This window comes from Gallus gallus, chromosome 7, assembly GCF_016699485.2.
Source record: "Gallus gallus isolate bGalGal1 chromosome 7, bGalGal1.mat.broiler.GRCg7b, whole genome shotgun sequence".
Classification (NCBI taxonomy): Eukaryota; Metazoa; Chordata; class Aves; order Galliformes; family Phasianidae; genus Gallus; species Gallus gallus.
The window spans coordinates 33,357,008-33,379,742 of NC_052538.1; the positions used below are offsets into that span (position 1 = coordinate 33,357,008).

The 22,735-nt window shown below is 39.9% G+C and overlaps 1 long non-coding RNA gene across 18 annotated transcripts in view; it reads left to right on the plus strand.

The window, feature by feature from the left end:
- LOC107053852 overlaps nucleotides 1-22,511 on the plus strand; it is a 195,570-nt gene extending 173,059 nt beyond the window's left edge. For 13 of the 18 annotated variants that reach the window (XR_005861391.2, XR_006939932.1, XR_006939934.1 and 10 more), the window contains 4 exons: nucleotides 2,449-2,579; nucleotides 3,763-3,965; nucleotides 4,180-4,236; nucleotides 4,606-5,246. This is a non-coding gene — a long non-coding RNA (uncharacterized LOC107053852). Of the gene's footprint in view, nucleotides 1-2,448; nucleotides 2,580-3,762; nucleotides 3,966-4,179; nucleotides 4,237-4,605; nucleotides 10,978-12,004 lie in introns of those variants that run through there. The other 5 variants (XR_006939930.1, XR_006939931.1, XR_006939929.1 and 2 more) reach the window with 2 other exon arrangements.
- Nucleotides 22,512-22,735: the final 224 nt, after the last annotated feature.

The window sequence follows — 22,735 nt, forward strand, 5'->3', positions numbered from 1 at the left end:
TTCTGAGCAGGGATGCATTTGCACCCCAGATAGCACCGGTGACCTCCCATTTACACAGCACCTCTCACTCCAAAGATCTCCTGACGCTTTGCAAATTTAGCACAAGCTGCTCTGCTCTTGCATCTCACTTCATCCAGGGCTGGAGTCCAGCCAGCTCCTGCAGAGACGAGCCCAGCACCTGATCCGTGTGCCCACAACAATGGGCTGGGAGCAAACAATGCTTCCTCCAAATGAAACTCCAGGCAGAGTTTAGACAGGCAGAACGTAATTACCCGAACTGGAATTTGGCCAGAGCACTGCAGGTATGGTGGATACTTTCCCTGGGAGCACATTATTGGAAGGAAAGGGCATATAAATGATTGAATTGCTTGGTCAGAAAGCACTCTTCTTGTCTTGCAGCTCATCTGGAAAAAAAACAGGTTGCCAAAAAAAAAAAAAAGCAAACAGCCTATGCTGCTACAAGTCTTCCTTGTAGATAATTTAAAGTGAATACAGATGATAAAATGATATACTAATTGGTAAAATATGATTTCATTTGAAATAAAGTGGAGAATCTCACCAAATTTAGCTCTGCAAAACGTAGCAAAGTATATTTCTCATCCAGCATAAAAAGGTGCCATTTGTTTGATATCAGTTTGATGAATTATTAATTTTATCACAGCTAAGATGACAGCTAATATTAGAACATTGAATTATTAATTTTCAAATGTGGCAATAAAAAAGCAGAACAAACACAAACTGAGACACATGTTAGGTATGAGTTGACTTGCTTACATAATCCATTTGAGAAAACAAAACAGCAGAGACAAATATTTAAATCTTGCCAAGAAAATGCTTCTACCTTCAGGCCTCAGGTATGATTTTTAGCCTTACTTTGGAAATAATGTTCTCTGATAATCAAACTGAGCTGATTGGATACTATACACCCTCCCTGCCTGTCAGCCAAACTATAATATACTTGGATGAAGATATGGTTTGGGGGGTACTCAAGATGAGGAGTAATATGGAAGCGTGTGTAACTCTACCAGAGCAGTCACCCAATTTTTAGTACTAGCAAGTTGGAAAATGCAAGTTACTTGTTGGGAATAGCATCTGGTTTAGTCTTTTGCCCCTCTTCTTTCCTGTTGTTATTTTCACCAATGGTTGTTGCTTGCTGCAGGGTAAATAAGCACTTTAAGGCTTGTTTCCTTAAAAATTGTTCTGTGAGATTTGAGTCTTAAGAGTCAGTACAGGATTTATCTGGCTCTGCTGTTGCCCTACAGACTGATATTCCTGTCCAGTGTCCCCTTTGCAAATATTACTCCTTTCCAACTCTCCAGATGAGATGGGAGCTTTGCAGCCTTTCTTATGCCACGGCTAAATAGTCAACAAAAGATTTCCAAATGTCATAACTTTTTTTTTCCTATTGTTTGTTTTTTGGAGAAGCAGAGATTATTGCAATGCTGTCCCTGAATGTGAACAAGAGTTCAAAAATAGGCACAACTTGTGCGCATCAGGGAAGATGATCAGTATAGGTGGATTTTTGAGGGCAATGCTTCCATGCAAAAGAAGAGAAACAGCTGTCTGTCCCCAAGCCTCATTGGGAATTAATCCAGCTCAAAGCTGGATTAACTTCTATTAAAAAAAAAAAAAAAGCCCACAGACTTGTACTCCACTGCCACATATGGCGATTATTTAGACTACAAATATTAGGCAGGGCTAGCTGGTTGGGTACTGGAGAAAGACTCCTTTAAATCACTTATTTTTATCCCGTTGAAAAAAAATGGGGTGGAGGGGAAAAAGCATCTGTCACCCATCTGAGTTTGGAGAGAGCTGAGCAGTGCAGGAGGGTGATGGAACGTCTCTAACATGATGTGAGGTTGTGTGGAGCCATTGAGGGAGGACAGTGCAATGCTGCAAGGCAGCACAGTCTGCACCCAAGGCCCTGCCCTTTTTTTTTTCTTTTTTTTTCTTTTTTTGCTCTAAACACTCATGTCAAAAGAGAAGGAAGACTTTCAGTACTTAAAGGGGGCTTATAATAAATGTGGAAACATTTTATAAGGGGTAATGGTTTTAAACTGAAAGAAGGTAATTTTAGATCAGATGTAAGGAGGAAATTTTATACTCGGAGGATAGCAAGGCCCTGGCACAGGTGGCTCAGAGCAGCTTTGGGTGCCCTATACCTGGAGGTGCTCAAGGCCAGGTCAGACGGGGCCCTAAGCAACCTGGTCTGGTGGGAGGTGTCCCTCCCAAGGCAGAGGCTGGAACTGGATGATCTTTACGGTTTTCTCAACCCAAGCCATTCTGTGACTTTATAAGTCCCTAGGACTTTTCCATTTCAGAGTGACATATGATGGTCATTTATCCACCTTGGGAAGGGCAGTGAGGCATGTTTGCGTTTCATTCATTTACACGTTTATACACAAAAAAAAACCCCTTTTTGTCTATTTTTCTTTTTTTGCCATGCAGACTCGGCAGGGATTGAAATAACTAAAAAGAGAAAAAGAAAAGTGTTGGTTTTATTAGAGCGAGTTTCAAGGTCTGTCTGTTTGTGCACAGTCCAAATCTCAGGCGGCTCAGCTTAGGGTTTGTACCATCAGGTGAGCATTTCATTATCAAAAATAGCAATATAGAAGAACTGTTCCCATAGTGGACCCCAAAATCTTTGTGAGGGTTCTCCTCTCCGTGGTCCATCCCAAAAAGAAGAGCTGGAAAGAATTAAAAGATTCTCGCCACCTTTTAAAGGTGATTCTTAGTATGCGGTTTTGAATTTCTCTGGTTTCACACATTGCTGGTTATGTTGCCTATTATAAAGGATTCAGTAAGACACACTTTCTCCCAGTGGTATTTTATTTTGACACATCTCAAATGAAAATACAGCTCATTATCTTATACAGAATTCAAATATGTTGTCACCTGGTTTTCCTGCATTAAAATATGATTCATTTTCACTGTAGGTATATGAAAAAGCAGAATGACTCTGTAATAAGCCTATTTAGTAATTTATTTATGTATTTTTGTTCACCTAAAATGGGGCAAATGTCAGGCTTTGTCTTCTTTTAAAATGTCTTTGTGCTCAGAATACAAGTGCTCTCGTGTCTCGTCCTGTTGTTTTCTTTGCTGTGATGGTTTTGGTTCTCAAGAGGCATATTTAAATTTTCATAAATATAGTAGAACTTTTCAGGAAAAAAAATGCTCAGAGACCTCGTTTATTTGAGTTTAAAAGTATTATTTATAATACACTGTGAAATATCTTATGTCATTCCTGTTGGGGCAGGGCTTTCTGATCAGTCAAAATCTGAAACCGTTTACAGGATGCAAATTAAGGGCCTGATTTAAAGAGAACTGCTGTTCCACTGTTTTGGGTGAAGTTTCTGCAGGCACTGCAGCAGTGAATGTGGGGCTTGCTAAGCAAATCTGTTTTGAACATTTTCGTTTTTTCTCTTTATTCAGTTTATAAGATATAAAGCATGAAAACTTGGCTCAACTGGGTGTGCCAGTCTGTTGAGTTTACCTGATCCAGAAGGTGTTTTAAATTATGGAAACCACAAGAGATCAATACTTCTCAAAACATCACTGGCACATTTGAAAATTTTCACGATATGATTTTGTCGGGTTCCCACAATACCAATCCACATCTGAAAACGCACGTCCATCTAAGCTCTTGATTAACCAAAACTAACGTGGTGATAGGAGGTGGCCTCTGATCTGCACATTTGAATTTCAATCTTGGAACAGGCTGCAGAGGCTGGATTTAAAGTTGGAATTTTGTTTCATTTGCAGGAGAACGGAAGAGCTGGCAAGCTGAGACACTACCAGTACTTTGTGGAAACCGACATATGAATTTGTTCTACAAATGTGCCAGGGACACACTGATCCAACAGTTAGATCACTTCCAGAAGACACGGAGTTAGATCTCTGAGTTCACTTCCAATTGCTGACTACTACTATCCAATAAAAGAAAAATTCTGCGTAAAGTAAACAAGGTAATTAATTATAGTGCTGAGTGATATCCCAACAAGAGCTCCAGACTTCAAGCATACTAAAATAGATTAAAAAACAAGCACTAAAATGCTGTAATCTCTAGAACACAGAAAGTTCTTCTCATTGATGTTGGGGACGTGAGGTTGTAGATGGGCTTTGGATTTGTGTGCTTGATGGAGGTGAAGCAGAAATAACTGAGTTTCAGTTTGGTGATAGGAAAATGGAGGAGATTCTGCTGGAAGGACAGAAGGGACAGCAAGCATGGAGATTTAAGTGAGTACATTAACTTCATTTGGGTATGCCTAAGACAGAAAACCTCCTGAACATCACAGGGGATGACCCATGCAGAATTATTGCACAAAAAGACCTTTTTACCTTTTTCACATATTTTTAAATGGTGTAAGACTCATATATAATGAAACACCATTTCTTTTCTGCAGTCCTATTAGAGACTGGTAACTTTAAGGTCTGATGTCTTACCTATGTTTTTGCTCTTGAATATATCTTGCTGATAGCGCGCCACTTTATTTGAAAAAGAGGTCCAAAGGTAAAACACCTCTATAAAGGAAGTAAGTATATCAATTACGAGGAAATATAGCACCGACAGCAGTATGTTATCATTTATTCTTTGTTTTTGAGTAGATCAGAGGAAGACTGACTGTCACTGCAGAGGGGAAAGGGCATGAGAATGAGCACTGCAAGAAAAAAAAATCATCAAAAAATTCCTCCTTCTCTGGGATGAATACAGGGGAGTAAATGTGTTCCTACAAAAATTGAATTATGTAGTGATTTTAAATATGGTGTGAGAATGAAGGACATATGAGCTGCAACGAGAGAACCAAAGAGGAATTATGTGATGTGTTCAGGCTGGGAGTGTGCCTCACATGACAACAGGAAGAGAGGAAAGGTGGAGGAAAAAAAATGCAGAATCGACTCTATTCTGAGCCATTAATGTCAGCCATGTTGATGTTTTGTAGCTAGTTATATTTGCTGATGGTTCCCACGCACTCATGACATTCAACTTTGCATCATCCCCTAAAAACTGGAAAGATGTCTCTCTGAGAATGACCTATAGCTTTGATATCACCATAACTAATTTCCTTTTCCTAAAGTAATGGTGCCTACTCTTGAGGAGCAGAATGCTGTGAGCTTTTATTTCCAGTCTGAGGACAGTTCTGTGATAGGTGGAATAATGCCAGAACCTACTTTTCATTAGATTGTATGATCTGACTTTATCTTGCATGCTCTGTGTGGTTTGAGTGAATAAATCACACCAGAATTTATGGGGTTTTCATCCTTACAAATGAATCTTCATCATTACTATGTGGATATAAGTATTCTTGGGCTGCAGAAGACAGTGAGACCCACCAGGGCAACACAAACTGATGCCAACTTGCCACCTACTACTCCCTTAACCCAAAACTCCAATGACCTGGGCCACTGAAACACTGGGATCCCATAGGGACCTGCCTGGCCATTCCATCTGGGGTTTGCAGGACAGGATCCTGGTCTTTTGTGAAAACTGTTGACTAAAAATTCAATTTTCTCTTTCTCTTTTTTTCTTTTACTGTAAGAATGGCAGAAGAGGAATGGCCAGAAGCCACCTCCTTCTTGTTTGGACCAGCCTGCTTTTCTAAGGGCAACAAAAAGCAACAGAAGTGGTAGAGAAGATGAATGCATCTTCCCTCCCTTCACATAAATTTGTGTTTTTTTTTTTCCTGTTGTTGTTGTTTTATCCTTTTTTGTTTTATTATTTTTCCTATTTATTTTGCAATTGGAAAAGTCCTGGGATTTCATTAACAACTTCCCAGGATGACAGTGAGACCCTCACGACCCAGCAGCGAGTTCCAGTTCCCACCTGGGTGCCTCTGGAGAGTGACAAATCTCTTGGATGTGCTCTAACATCCCAGAAGCACAGGCCAGGAACATCTGTCTGTTCCTTCCCTTCCTTCAGACTGCCCCGAGGAGGAGGGAGGCAGGCAAGTAATGATACGAAAGGCAAAGGCTCAACTGGCCGTGTTACATTAGCCAACTCAAATAATTCCTCTTGGCTGTGGAAACAGCCTTCCCATCCAAAGCGGTCTTTTTTTTGTTTGTTTGTTTTTTTCCCTTTTTCCCCCCCAAAAAACAAGAACAGCTTATTTCCAATTTTGGGCAGGTTCCTTGGCCATGGGCCAGCTCTCCCCACTGCCTCTCCGTGCTACTTCCCAATGCCCCTCAAGTGACCTTACTGAATGCCACGGGGACCAAACCTTACCGAACAGCAAAATCAAAGTATGCAAATGAAGCTTGGATTATTACATATATAATGATGAAAATGTTTTTCCTATGCTATTGCCTGTGCCCAGCTTCCTTCCCTACCACTCTGAGTGCTTCAGAGCTGTGTATAGCTGTTGAGCTGAAGCACCCAAGAATGGCTCTGAAGCAGGAAGAGAGTTCAATCTGCAGGCTGGTTTTCCAGGCACTTTCTTTCTCATTCTCCACAAGATAGTTGATATTCCTCCGGATTTTGCTGTTATTATTTGGGTGTCTCTACTTCACAGAAAAGGGCAGATGAATGCCTTTTGCAGCCTCTTCAGTCCACTCTAGTTCTATTTTAGGCTGAGAAGACTGTGCTGCTTGGGTAGATGGGTGCATTTCATGCCAACAGCTTAGTCTTTCTGCAAAGTTAGGCATCTCAGTTTGAAAAAATAAGTACTAGGTAAAGCTGTTTGAATCAGTGCAGGAAGCTGAGTTGCTATCAGATGTATATGGCATAAAGTACGTATCCTGATGGGTACTCTTCTTCAAAGGAAAAGTGGTGATGTTTACTTGTGCATTTTAATGATGAGAGGATGCGTACTGTGACACGAAATCCTATCCACTGTACCAGTTCAACAGCATTTAAACACTGAAGTCTGAGCTACGCATAACCAATGGGAAGGATGTGGAAGAACGCTTGCCTGAAGACACCTACTCTTTATTTTTATTACAAAGTCAATTACCATTTCAAAGCAGCCATGTGACATGTATACTGTCAGGAGCCAGATGTTGGCATTGTGATATTGTGACATTAATTTAAAAGAAGAGTCTTTTTTTTTTTTTTTTTTTTTAAATGCTGACTTCCCAAGGATTAAGTTGGATATTCTCAATGTAGTTGAAAAAAGAATTTACATTCCCCAAACACAAACATTCTTGTTTTCTGTTTGGTTTTATAACTCAGTCATTTCTCTATTGAAGAAGCACAAAACAGAAAGAACTTTTGGTTCCAGGTAGTTTCACTTCAGCTGATCTTTCTAAAAGCATGCACCTTTTTAGCTGTTTCAGTTATGAATCATAGAATGGCCTGGGTTGAAAAGGACCACAATGCTCAGCCAGTTCCAACCCCCCTGCTATGGGCAGTTGCCAACCACCATATCTTCTTTATAAAGGGAAGTTTATTAAGTAAAATTTGGGTTACTGAGGTTTTAGCACATGTTGCATTGAATCCCTTTTTTTCCCCCCTAAATCACGTGGTTAAACTTAGTTTGGGTCTCTTACAACCAGAATCCCTGCTGACTCCGCTCTGGTCCAGGCAGATTGAACTGAGTCGCAACACTGCTGGTACGCGTCCTCATCCCCAGTGCCAAGAAAAACCCTTTCCCTCTGTGTTTTCTTGTTAGCAATACTGCTATGGAGGCCAAGGACTGACAGTCTTTCTCTTAATTCTCAAATCCTCTCCTCCAACAGGGAAAAAGGAAAAAGATTGAAAAACCTTTTGCTATTGTTTGGTTGTTTGATCATAAAGGGGAACTAGACTGCCAAGCCAGCACCCCAGCAGCCCTAAATCTATGTGTAAAATATGGGCAAAAGGAGAGAAAAGATTTATTGTTATTATTATCATCACAGACTACCTTTATAATATATGTGTTTCACTTAAATTAATATTTTATAACTCTATATCAGCCTCTGCAGCCACCCAACAGCATTTCTTATTTATCCAGTCGGACATACTAATTTGCTTTTATCAAAATACTTGAGAAATAATTGTCTTACCTCTCCTAGGACATGCTACAGGGTTTATTCTCTCCTTGCTATCTACATAGTTATAAATCCTCATGCATTGAGAGCAGAATAGGCTTTATGTGTCTAGCAATTTCTTATGATTTCTAGGCTATTATCCCCAAATCCTAATTAACCATTTTTAAAAATAATGTGGCCTTTCTACCACGTGAGATATACCAACATGATAAGATACGATGTGAAAGTCCCAAGTATAATGTAATTCTGCTGCTTTACTTTTCCTCTTTTATTAGAGATTTCTAACATAATACTGCATTTTCATCCAAAGTGACAGGATTCAGTACATAGTTTGTAGTATATGTTTTGCAAACTGCCAGAACAGAGCCATTGAATTTAGTTTTCTAATAATCGTACAGCCATACAACACGCCCGTACATGTCAGAAACTGAAGAAAGCAAATTTATACACAACAACGTGTATTTTGTGGATAGCGATAACCCACCCAAATCTAATTTAATCAAATATTTAAAGAGGTAATAATTAATTTTTAAAGAATTGAAGTGAACCGTAACTAGGAGGAAATGTTATTGTTTATTTTTAATGCCAGAACTGTATTCCTGATGCATTTTTAATATTTCATTAAGGTGGTAACTTTCATGGCGTATTTTTTCAAGTTTCATATCTCCCTGATTTATTTCTTTTCTTCTGAAGAAAGGTAAAATGCCATAGGGAAACTTAAAGCTTAGAATGATGCAGTCTTTGAGGAGCTCTTCCTAAAACTTCCTGGAGTCTTTTTAAGCAGAATTCTTCTTAAGCCTTTCTGGACAAGCATTCTAAAACCAGAAGTCTTTTAAACAAGCTGAGGTACAGCATCTGCTTGTGAGCTGAGCAAAGGGTTCTTCTTTCAGTCAATGAATGTGTTCATCAGGTACTACTTTCTATTCTGTCTCCAAGCTATTACTCATCACTCATCATTCTTACTTTCCAGAAGAGATATCTGCAAGAATGGTTTTAAAGCCCATTGCCTTTCAAACCTGTGTTCTGCCCTTCCTCAGTCCTTTGTTTTTTGTTTTATCCCTTCTTTTTGATGGAGCGTCTCTCACGTTTTTGAGCCTTTCATACTCAAACTGTGGAAGCCTGTTTATTTCACTCTGGCTCCAGCCCTAGTTAAAGGTGTGAACTACCAAAGTGGAAGGGGGCACATGCACATTAACACTGCTGTGGAAAACGTCGCCTGACAGATGGATGCATGTTAAATGGGTGTTTGAAGAAAGGTGTTTGCAATAAAAATCCTGAGTATGGCATCAGAGGAAGACCACACACAATTTTCTACTTTTATTTCTGTAATATATAGGGGCCAGGCTAGTTCTGGTCTGCTTTATACTGTCACTTACTCATATTTGCTATTTTATACTAATAATTTGTATATTAATATTTGTGTGTGTATTTCAAAGTCTGGCTGTTTTCAAGGGTCTGCTCTGCAGCACAAGGGTCTGAGTCAACATAGTATAAATCATTGGTTTATTCAATAAACAAAATAGTGAAAGGATAAATTGAATTTCTCCAGTTTCAGTCACCAGTTCTTGATCTCTGGGGGATACTCACCTAATATGTTAGTTATGGAGCTATGAATATGATGTGCAGATACATCCTTGCTTGGGTTTATCTACCTTGACCTTATCTACCCTAAGAACTGAAGTGTTTAAATTCTGGTTGAGAATTGAAGCAGGTGATTAGAACTAGATGATCTTTGAGGGCCCTTTCAACCCAAGCCATTCTATGACTCTTTGAAAGAGGAACTGTAGATAAGTTCACTCAATTTCTGTTCCTAAGTCCTTAGCTGTTCTCTGGATGGATAACAGGATTTTTTAGGCACAGCATTGCATTCTCTACCATCTTTGCTCTTTTCCCAAAATATTTCTGACTCAGTCATCTCCTGCCTACACAGCGAACTTTTGCGCCCCCTGACTTAGGCTGAATTGGTTTCTCTTTATGTACAAACAGGACTGCTTTTTCTTTCCTGATTTCATAATTGCTATTTCTATTGGTTTGCTTCTTTTAGTTTTCAATTCTACTTCAACTTGACTATGAAGATTATCAAGAAATAAAGCATGATTCACATCTACACATAGTTTACGACCTTTAGATTCAAGCCCCTTTATATAAACTTGCAAATACGAAAGGATACGTCATAAGACCTTGTAGGCACCCAAACTGTCAGTGAATTCAGCCTGAAACTGTTTTTTTCAGCTTTATTGAGACCTCTTTATAAGCTGTGCTTGTGTTATGACAATAGATTGTTTACAGATTCTTAAAATGTCCTGAGTTGATGGAAAAAAAAGGGCAATTTTTTTCCTTATAAATACCACTTGACTTTGAGGAGTGTTTGAAGCTACACAACCAGAATAGGAACATTCACACCCGCTGTACGAGTGGCTCAAAAACCCTGTCATTTCTCTCAGGCCCAGCTCCAGCAAGCACTTACACACATGCTTAACTTTATGCACACGAGTAATCCCATTGATTTAATGGGATTATTCCCCTATGCACAGTTACGCAAACATAAGTGTTTGCAGGACTGGGGTCTATTTCTCTTGCAATGATTTGAAACCTGTGGAAGAAAACGCTATATGCAAGTTAGATATTATTTAATGGCCACATATTAAGCCTGAATATTTCTGCTGAAATTGGTGAGGCTGTGCGAGTTTCTTTCTGGCTGAGAAACTGTCCTCTTCTGTGCGCAGTGTACACTCTTAGCTTGCTATGGTGCACTGTGGCTATCACAGCATAGAAAGGCATATGGGAACTGTTGAGTCACAGCCTGAACCACTGACTGAGCACCTGGGGAAAGGACCTGGTCAGCCCTGGGAGCACAGGTGAAGACAATTCACCTGTATGACTGGAAGGGGTGCAGCCTGGCTCCACCTCTCTTAGATCTCATTTAAGGGCTGACTGCCACTGGAGAAGGATCTCCTTCTGGAGATCCCTCCTTGATGGAGCTTTCCTTTGTGAACCTGGAATCATCTGATACAGGTGAGCAATCTTCTTCCCTTCTGTTATAGCACCTGTCTATCATGCTTATCCTTCATCATTATACGTCTAGTGAAACACCTTTTCCCATCATATTGATCTGTCCATTTACTACAAAAACAAAATGGAGAGATAATCAGTAGTAGAAGTACTAAAAGAGAAAATTCTCCATGTCCAGAGGTTACTGTATTTCAAAGCATTGATTTATAACTTGACAATGACATTTACAAAACGTTCCTCTATGTCCAGGATATCCTTCTCATTAATGCAATAACATAATAACTCATAAATATTTCATATATGTAGAAAAGGCTTACTTTATATATACATATGTGTAAATAAAGAAATCTATACACATAGAGATGTATAGTAGAAAAGTACTTCCAAGCATCAAAAAAACTATGCATAAAATTGTATGCTCGCATGCACAGGATGATCATTGTTATGAAAATAACTTTGGTAAAAATAACTGAACTTGAAGTTGCCTCTGACTTGGATAGTTCACTTTTGATTTGAAATTCTGCAGCCAAGATAATTTTTAAAAATTTAGGGCTAGTAACCATCTGCCATAAATGATAGAAATTAAATATAAATAAAATAGTACTTCTACTACCAGTGATGGGAATCACAAGCCAAATGTATCCATGGTCTAGGCAGCAGGAACACTTGTAGAACGAAAGCAGCTAAAGGAGCTGTTTTGGCCCAGACATGTTTTGATGTGTAGTGTATCCTGTTGGCTGAACAACAGCATTATTAAGCAATTTGGGCTGGAGCATCACTGGGCTCTGTGAAGAATTTGAAGATCTTGAGCGTGTTGCAAGAAGAATCATGCTGTGTCATTCAGTAAAAATATAATCAGTCTTATGCCACTGGCACATTCAAACACCTAGTGGGATATGCTGGGCATCAGTGTTCAAGGTTCTATGTAAGGTAACAGCTGCTTTGGTCAGGCAGTTAATTAAATGTGTTAATTTTCCATACAACCAACAGTAGTGACAACAGATCAAAGTGGAATTTTATGACATTTCAGGGTTCCCTTATGTGATCACAATGGTGGATGGCACCCACGCTATCTTTCACATCCCTTCACTGTATGATGCTGCCTTTCCCTTCTGGAAAGCTTCAGTCTTTGACTCTGCAAATACTCCAATGGTAATACTTTGGTACTACTTGCTGGATATTGCCAGTTGTCCCAACTCCAATCTTGAAAAGCTGCTTGGGCTTATTCCCATACTGATGTTGGTTTAGTCTGAAGATGAAGCAATTCATTTGCAAAGCTATTTTTAATTTTCTCCCTCCTGTCTTACATTTCTTATGAGAAATATTCAATGAGCAGATATGTAGTGTGGAAATAAACTAGTATGGTATTTTTGAATAGATACTGTATTCTTCAGATGTAGAATTACAGAAAATTATTTCCTTTTCCTTGATAGTTCCGTTTGCTGCATTGCGAGATGACAAATTCAACCTTTTCCATAACATTGCTACTTTCATAACACAGTAATAACTCAAAGGCATCGGGAAAGATAAGGTAAATGGAGATGATTCATGGAAACGACTATGAAAGCTTTTTAGAAATAATGGACTGACAAATATGAACAATATTTGAATAATATAAATGAACTAGACAAGTTTCTTCCCCACCAAATGGATATAACACTGTGAAGAAATGTGGAAGAAATGTAAAACAACAAGTTAAGAGTATAAGGACTGACCGAAAATGAGTCACACTCCCACGCTTTTGGCTCACAATTTGAAATACTTGTTTTTACTTGATTGGGTAGCCACTAAAAGTATATAGTAAGATTTGTTTGAATTTGATCTGTCACTTTTTTTGATGGGTGACAATGATTTTATGACATATGCCACATAGTGTCACATCATTCAAAACACATTAAGTCACGCTCTATCCCGTCATTTCTGAAGGCAATAATGCTATTCAATGTGACGTGACATGAGGAGATGTAACACAACTCAACAGCTGAAAAAATAAAAGGAAAGTTTTGTAGGTGTGACGTGGGTTCCTGAAATTACATTGTAATGAATCTTAGGAGGAAGATCCCAGGAGCTAAGTTTGTAAAGTAGATCCATTGCTTGACTTGTGTCTTTAGGATGATGAGCTCTGGGTTACCGTGCACAGAGGGGCAGTGGGTGGATGCTACAGTCATGACAGCAGTCTCACTGGGCTCAGAGGCACAAACTAGCTCTTCAGGAACTACTTGCTGGAGGTTCTTATGCCTGAAAAGAGACAAGACTGGAACTCTCTATGGCTTGAAACACCTCTGAGTGTTTTAGAGCATTTAAAATTACTGCAGCCTTGAGGATGTCCTAGGCAGAACCCATTACAAGCTAGATATTTGCTGGTTCTAGTCCTCTAACAGCTCCTTATGGTTGTTTACATGGATGGATAGTAACAGGAAAAGAGGGAATGGTCTTAAACTGAGACAGGGGAGGTTTAGGTTGGACATTAGCAGGAAGTTTTTCACACAGAGGTTGGTGATGCACTGGAACAGGTTGCTCAAGGAGGCTGTGGATGCCCCATTCCTGGAGGCATTCAAGGCCAGGCTGGATGTGGCTCTGGGCAGCCTGGTGTGGTGGCTGGCAACCCTGCACATAGTAGGGGATTTGAAACTAGATGATCATTGTGGTCCTTTTCAGCCCTGGCCATTCTATGATTCTAATAAAATTAAAATTAAGGTATTTCCAGTCTATATGAGCTCTGCTCTTGTTTCTTAAACACTATGTACTGTCCTGCCTTGGGACCATCAGGAGCAGAGTGTCTGTGTTTTATATAGTATCGTGACGCTAGTTATTATTTCTGACTGCAATGAAGCTATGTCTACTTATACACGCAAACAGCCTTTGGCTAGATTAACAGGAAGTTCTCTCTTCCTACACCAAAAGTAGAACCTCACCACAAAATGTGAAGTTGCCTGGTCAACTCTGCAAGATCTCAAATTCTACAGCTACTCAGGTTGCACCATTGATGTTTTCCAGGTTGGTATAACTTAGCCATGCACACAAATATGGTATGCTTGCTAGTATTACACAGCTCCAAATCTACGCCTTCATGAATACAGTCTAGTTGCACATTATGTTTTTATCACCTTTTTGTTGATGGAGCCTATGAATACAGATTCTCTAAGATCTTTGGATACTGTCAGAGTTGGAAGCTCAAGATCACCCAACCTGAAATGCTTCCTTAGCTGCCCACCTGGAATCACTGACCTGAGTTGTCATCTCCCAATTCCTAATAAAATTCCTGGGAAGGTACTACATGGCTGTTTTCTACTTTCTTGAATCTGATTTTGTTATATTCCTTTAAAACTGTCATTGGAATTTTTCCTCCTTCTGCATCCTAACTACATAATAACACAGTCCTTAAACCCAGTGTATATGATACAGCTTCAGTAAGAGAATCAGAATAGCTGATCACTGGGGAAATAGGGCTCTTATCCATGTGAGAAGGGGTTACGAAGGCCCTTGGACTTCAGCCTCCAACTCTTAGATGTACAGCTAACCACTGAACATTGTGAATGGGGCACACAGTGCCAGTGAGACCTGACATGATGGCCAAAAAGCTGCTCACAGCTCTGAATACAAACAGAAATGTGGGCCCAACTTTCTGCAATAATTCACCACCCTATTTTCACAATTTCTTATTAACTTCCCTCTTTTTGGAGCTGCTGCTGTTCTCTAGGCCCGATTTTTCCCTGCTGATTGTCTTAGAAGAAATCGTTGATGTCTGGAGTTTCCATCATGTTCTAGGGCAGCTGAGAACTGATCTGAGTAACGTCCATTCACCTCTTTCTTTTGTGACCTTTTCCAAAAAAAAAATAAACAATCCTCTGCAGTTCTGTAACTATCTTTTAAGATGTTAATTACTTGCAGGCTGAGTATCTTGAAGTTCTTCCACCTTTGCTACCAAAGAGTAACTTGTGTAAATTCTCGCTTTGTTGTCACACCTGTTACAGGAAATCACTGTTACAACTTAAGTGTGAAAAAATGTGACTGAACTATACGTAGTAAGAAAAGTACACACACCAATCTCAATGTAAGTGCATCACTGCTGCTATAAAACAGACAAAACTACTTTGGTGACATTCGCTGTTACTGTACGTTGACAAGTTCCCATTTAATTTACTACATATGGTTCTACGTCTCCATAGCTACTCTCGTGAATTCATTATTCATTAAATAAGTGATGAATTTACTCAAATATTGCAGCCACATGGCCGACACAAATGCATTCTAATATTATTAACACGTTGCCAACTTGCAACTCTTCGAAGTCTGAGTAAATGTTTTGACAAGAAGAGGCAGCAAGAACAAATAAGTAGTAGCAGTCTAGATGAAGTTCAGCCATAGTTCTAACAGCTTTAAAGTCTTAACAGTGTTTTCACTGGGGCAGTACCAGATAAATTGCTCTTATGTGTGCATACAAGAGACTAAAATTCCTTTGAAAGTTTATAATTTCTCATGGGAAAACACAACATAAAAGTTACTTTTACTCATAGAAAAACAACACCATATTTTCCTGTCAACCTTTGCTGTTGGGAATTTCAAACTTTTTGCATTTTTTCCCTGTGATTCTTTGTCGACCCAAGGGACAGGCGTTTACAACATAATTTACTTTCAGCATGTCTCTGTAAATCATTGTAATACTTTCTATGGCTAGAAAGAAAAAAAAAACGCTCTCAAGTTGGACTGACAAAGTACTTTTCTGAGCCTCCAACAGCCAACTAAAAACACCTCTGTTTCAGAAATGTGGAGAGATACACAAAAGAAAAGTTTTATGAGGGCTTTGCGTGAATGTTTGTATTCAGAGGTTGTAGCATTTATTAGGAAATATTTATTGAACTGCATTTACTTGCAGTAAAATATATGGAATGCTTAGTGTGTTGGTGGTACAAATTAAAATCACCAGCATCCCATGTTTGGAGGAAGGCCGTTATTTTTTCCTTGCTGTTATTGAGGCCTGTTGTTGTCACTGTTGTTGTACGGGCTTAGCAGAGCTGTCTCGGATTAGGTGATTTAAGCATGGCCTCCCATAAAAAAAGCTGGAAACCTGTAGAGCCTTTCAGCCTCACTTTTTGAGGCTGCTGCTAATATCAAGGCTCATTCAGTTTTACATTAGAACTTGATGACTTGCACATTGGTTGAACCTTCACCTTTTACAACCTTAATGGGGATTTATTAGCTATTTCACAGTGTGTAAATTTGAATCTAGGTCAGATGAGGAAGAAAAATAGGGCAAATCTGGGCCTTAAGTATAACCTGCATATAATATATCAGGATAAAAAAAAAAGGTGCAAAATTAAACAGATGATTAAAAGTGTCTAGAGCAGTCAGAGTTTGAAAAAAGAGCTTGATAAATTAGGGGTGTTAGCGGGCTGCTTTTTTTTTTTTTTCTGAGTTCAAACTCAGGTGACTGGTGAAAGTCTGGTTTCCACACAAATTCAGCAGATTAAGGAGTTAAAATAGCTTGTTAACCTGTTTCTGCTAACTGCTCGCAAGAGGAAATGTAACACAGGTGTGTTTGATATTCGCAAGATTAAAGCTTTTGTCTACCATCAAATGTTCACCACATTAAAGCTTTTTTAATGAGGTATTGGAAGATAATGAATGTAAGCCTCTAATTCACTGCAGAAGAGACAGCTTGCCCCTGCTCTGACCTCACTGCAGCCAGGTATCTACAACATATTAGTCACACACAGACCCAAAGCCAAAATAGCCACTCTGCTAAAAGCAGAAGTGTTTCGGGTGCTAGAACTTTTCTGCTCAGCATCCTGGAAATTTAAAGTCAGGTATTCCTAGAGTGAGGGTACCCATCCCTTACTACAGGAGGGCTGCCTGGATGAGGAAAAAAAGCAGCAGGCACAAGGAGGGGTTTTTACAGTGCCTGTGGATGGGGGAGTGAGTAAGGGGAAAAAAACGGGTGTGAATTAATGCTTACTGCTCAATTATCATTCATCTTAACACTTAGAGATGCTTAGATAGTCAATAGCTGGAGCAAGGAAGCGCTGGGGAGGGCTTTCTGGTTCGTCTGGTTCTGTATCTAATATCTGATGGAGTCACCCTCCCGCAAGGCAAAGGTATGCTGCTGCTTAGTTGTTCTTAATAGAATAAGCTCCAAATAAAAATAAAATAAAGATCCCAAAAGGTTCTCCAAACCAGATTTATTTTGGCATGCGTATGCAGGAAACTATGTACTGTAGCAAGTTTTAAATACTGTATTTGGACACTAATTCTCAACTGCCGTCATCAGTTTGCTGACAGCCATCTGCTTGGACCCTGCTCCTTCCTCCCATTCAGCACAGCTAAAGTAAAATATTGACAGAAACAACTTCTGCAGCAAAAGTGGAAAAGTTAATAACATAACTGAAGTCACATAGGATTTTTCTCTAATGTTCTGGAGCCCTCCTCCAATTTTGTTTTGCTCTTGCCTTTATTTAGAAGAGTCCCACCCATCCTAAAAATAGGAGGCTGTATAGCCGGATATCTTTAGATGAACAGGTTACCAAGGAGAAATCTATAGCCTTAAGTGCCTACCAAATAGTTTGTGTGACTTAATCCTAATGAGCAGTGCACATGCTCTTGGGGAGCTGGCACACCGTACAGTACATTGTCAATCAGAGCAGCAAAAATGTTGTCATGGTGCGACTGCTGCCGAATGATGCAGAGGAACATGCTGCAGATTGCTAAAATAGTGATGGAAGGAGCCCATGCAATCCCCTATGTCATGCCTGGGGCTCAGGCCTGCCAGTGTGGTGCTCAGGGCTGCATCGGCACTTCAGATAGCTTTGTTCTGCTCATGGCCTGTGGTATTCCCCACCTGAATGAGTTGGAGCTGCCGTAGCTCAGCACAAAGCAGGCTCTACCTTCAGCTCTTTGCAGGAAATGCCATTAAAGCTCTTGCACAGGTCATAGGGCAATGCACAATAGATGACTTCACCACTAATTAGTTCAAAAAGAAAAGTGAATGTGTGCCTACATATACACAATCACACACAGATATACATTCACATAAATAATTCATTTATCGTATCTATTTATAATACATGAATCTTTTATATTTTATGGCAATACCATCGCGGTTTTTAGATTTACATCTCTTATTAAATTCCCCACACAACAAAACACAACGCTATAGAAATATATAGCCCTGCAAACAGATTCAAGACTTCTAATCCAAGTGGTCTTACTGTCTGCAATATTCCTTTCTAAATTGTGCCATTACGTCCCACAAATTGACTTGCAGTGAAAGATAATTTCTTTTTATTCTCTTGCAGTGTTGCAGTAGAAAGAATCTTTCCCATAAAGAACAACGTGACAATTTTCACACTGAACTTTCTGCCATGTATATCTGTGGCGGCGGTTCTGCAGATACACGCACACCCGACCTGAAATCAGCCCTGAGAGTAGATGGGTATGTTTGATGAAGGGGTCATTTAAACCACAAAACCTTTCAGCACCCTGTGTCCCAGATGCTGGACCACATAGCTATGAAGTGTGGTGAGGATGGCTCACCAGCCTTATCGCTCTGCCTTGTAGGTTCCCATCCTCAGAAAGCCACAGGCATAAAACACATAAAATCATAGAATCACCAAGGTTGGAAAAGACCCACAGGATCACCCAGTCCAACCACTCACCCATCATAAAGAGATCAAAGATGTGGATGAGGAGGAAGCACTTCTATTGTGCGTTTCTTCTGAAGGTGCATCCACTAGCTGAGTGAAATTTGGATAGTGGGAAATGTTTATTCTCTGAAAGAGTGGTTGGACACTGGCACAGCCTGTCCAGGGAGGTGGTAGATTCCCCAACCCTGGAGGTGTTCAAGAACTGTGGAGATGTGGCACTGAGGGACATGGTCAGTGGGCATGGTGGAGCCGGCTGGTCTTGGGCTTGGGATCTTAGAGGTCTTTTCCAGCCTTAATGATTCTGTGAGTCTATGACTGTAATGTCAGAAATGGTTTGAACTAAATAGTGTATTCTAACTTGCAAAGAAATATATAAACAAGGCCTGTTGACCAAGAAGCCATAGGAGTGATGAAATCCATGTTGCAAATTATTTTGCTTCTACATTTCCAATGGAATTAATGACCATTCACAAAGATTTTAATCTCTGACATAGATGAATGCCAGGAAATATAATTTTATAATATTCTGAAGTGTTTATAGCACATAACAAGCTTTCAGAATGTGGTTATAAACTTGATTCAAGTCCTACAGGTAAATAACATAAGAAAGGAATAAGTTATCTTACATTTTGGATACTAAAAAAGCAGATCTCTCAACAAAGTCCAACCAGGGAATGTTCTGTTGCCTGCTGTGACATAGTCAGACATCTCAAAAATTAGGGTGTTTCTCATTAAGAAGAGTCAAGAAGAGTGCCATTAAGAGCAGTCACCACCTGTATGGAGCACAGAGCTCAGCACACCTGGCAAGGGAACTCCTCGCCATAAAACCATGGCCATGAGTCCAACCAAAAAACTGCAGAAGAAGAGGAAAATTAGTAAAGATCTCTTCTGTATATATTTCCCAGTGAAGTGTAGTATCTTCAAACTGTTTCTTGGTATAGCATCTTTGATGCCAGCACTTATGTCAGATGAGTCTACAAAGATGACGATTGACGTCACTGGAGAATCTACAAGTTCTCTGTGAGCAAAGAAAGACAAAAACAGACCAACAAACCAAATTCTTCTCCCTGGACTAACATAAGACCTAAACATGCACGCAGCTCTGCACAGCCATATCTAATTGTAAGGTCATGCCTTTCCTTAATGAGCTTGCTAAAAGTTTACACCAAGTTTCCTCAGTGAAACAGGTTGGGTCTCAGTGATCTCCAGCCAGGGCTGTCATTAAAGAGGATGGGGTTCCAATTTCTGATTAATGAAAATTATAATTACGTACAGATAACAAAGAGAGAGACGCGTTTCCATGTTACTTTAAACAAAGAAGAGTTAAGGCCTTATCTTAACTATGCATTGGCACTGCAATGCGAAATGGTCATGCAAAATTAATTTTTAATGTGTTCAATTTATATTAAAAATTTCTGCAAGTGTGTGATTTTTTTTTTTCTAAGGCTGGAGTGCTACTTCATTTACAATATTCCCTGAAGGTGTTTTTTTTTTAAAGAGACTCTTAAACTGAAGCCATTTTAAGGGTTTTATGAGACATTATGTGAGCTTTCATATGCAAGTTAGTCGTTAAGTACCAGATATTATATTCTGTAATATGCTTAAGTGATATTAGAGGCTGTATATAGCCTGCAGTAATGGCTATTGCTGCTTTTTTAATTTATCAAGAAAATGTTGCTTAAATAAGGAGCAAATCAGTGCTTGGGTGTAGAAAATATAAATGTACAGGAAGTAATAGTATCATTGCAACACACTTTGCATGTCCAGCTTCCCTGGGGAGCAAACACAAAGTCTGCTTTCGCCTACTCCTGTTGACGCACACAGAAGACCCATACACGTGGTGATGGAAATATGCAAAAAGAGAAACTTCACTGACTCTCACTGAGCAGTGTGTGACTGCTGCTCCTAAAGACTTCATGACAATTAGTATTATGCCCTCGGTAACTGGGTTTTTTTGTACAATCCTTGGCATTCAAACAAAGTAACATCTCACATTTGGATGCAGACCAGTGAAGTCTTTGAATGTTCATCCTACAAAGGGAAATATTTTTGTTAAGCTGGATTCACTGGTCAAGCTAAAACAGCTAGGATAAAAAACCTCACATGGTGAACAAACTTGCTATTTTTCTTTGGGTCCCTCTTGCTGAGAAATAAGAAAGAGAAAAAAAAAAAAAGAAAAGAAAGAAGAAACCTTTAAGCTGACAAGCCTGTAGAAATAGAAAAGTCACTTGACTTTACTTACAGATGTGCTTCCTGCTCCGAGCTCTGACACAGAAACAAACCCTTTTGCAGTTGTGCTGCATGGAAGAGGGACACAGGCATGTTCTGCCCTGCCCACCCCACACAGTTCTCCCTGCTCTGAGCACACAGTGCTGCCTGGAGCCCACGGCTCATTCCCTTCCCTTTGACCAGGGACCACAATTCCATGCCCAGCTGCAAATTCCCACTTTCCTGCAGGGTTATGATTGAATAAATGTATTTAAAATGAGAAATCATCTTTTCCATTTTCTTTCTCTCACCCAGCTGCTGTTTCCCACTCTGATTCCTGTTTTGGAGCCATAATTAATCTGTGTGTGTGTTTTTTCCTTTTATTTCTTTTTTCTTTTCTTTTTTTTTTTTTTTTTCCCAAATCACACCATCCTTCTCTTTTGCTCCCCCTGGTTCTCCACACAGCTGCAGATCCTCACTCCTCCTTCCATCACCGTCCTTATCATCCCCACCCTCCTCCCTCCCCTGGCTCACTTAAATATTTCAGAGAAATGCAATCCAGCTCCATCCAGGCTTCATGGCACTCCTCTCTTCTCATCTGCACTCATTCTCACTTGCTGTCCCTGGGAGGAACAAGGTCCTTGGCACGCTACAAGCTGCCTCTCCAATGAACCTGGCCACAGATGAGCGTAAAGCTGGGCACCAAATAGGCAATGCAGACCTTAGCAATCACTACCTTGAAGAACTGTTTTGCAGGCAATGCATGGGCCCAGGCTCTCCAGAGTGATGCAGCAAAAGCCCAGGACAAACATCTCCCCAACCCCACCGGATCTCTCCATCCTGATGACCTGACTTTAGGCTTTTCTATTCATCACAAAACCCTCATTGATGTCTCCCATGTCCAAGATCACAGAATTCTAGAATGGCTTGCATTGGAAGGGACCATAAACATCATCTAGTCCCAACATTCAAAGATGAGGAAAATGCAGGAGTCCCCAATGGAAGTGTGGTAGCATTTGCTGTCTACACGCATGCACAGGGATTTATTACAGTTGGAGAACAAGTCCACAATGTGGGCTGCCCATCATTACAACTTTAAGATGGCTTTTGCTCTTTGCCAGGGGGTTTTCTGCAATTCATTCCCACCTTGTTTGGATGAAGAAGTCACAGTGCATTTCAGTTCAGCTCTTTCCATGGCAAATTTGCAGAGAGCTGGACTGAAGGCCAATAAGAAATAAGAACATCAATGAAAACACACAAAAAAAGAACCAACCACCAAAATAAATAAATAAACAATAAAAAATAAAAACCAAGCAACCACTATATTTAAGCAGCAATATATTTAACAAGTGTATCAACACCTGAGTCACCTGCTCTCTCTGCTAAGCCCAAGCCTCAGCCCCAGCAGTTTGCCTGCAGACCCTCTTCCCCAGCCACTCCTGGACTCTGATAACAGGAGCCAACTTTTATCCAGTTTCAAGCTCCTTCACGTGCTCCAAATCATTTCACACATTTCCCATGGGGTAAGTGAGGAAGACCGTACAGAGTTTTCCTGTTAGTGTCCATTTGGTCAAAGGCCAGTGAGGCTCTTTGACAGTTACCAACTTCAGTCCTGAAATCCAGAGCTTGAACTGGCTTAATCCACAGGAGACAACACCGGCATCTGCTTCTCTTCTCTCTCCCAGCCTTTTGCACACATGCACAAAGCCTCTTTAAATTAATGAAGATATTTTTCCACCCTTCACCTTTGTGCATGTACCTTTATGTCCATTTTCTACACACTAGCTGCGTGTATGCATGTGCATATGTGCTCTTCATGTGTGCCAAGGTACCTTCCCCCAGTTACATACAAACAGATGTTTTTATATAGAACGCATATTATAAATCTAAATCAACGCAGGAACAGAAATCTG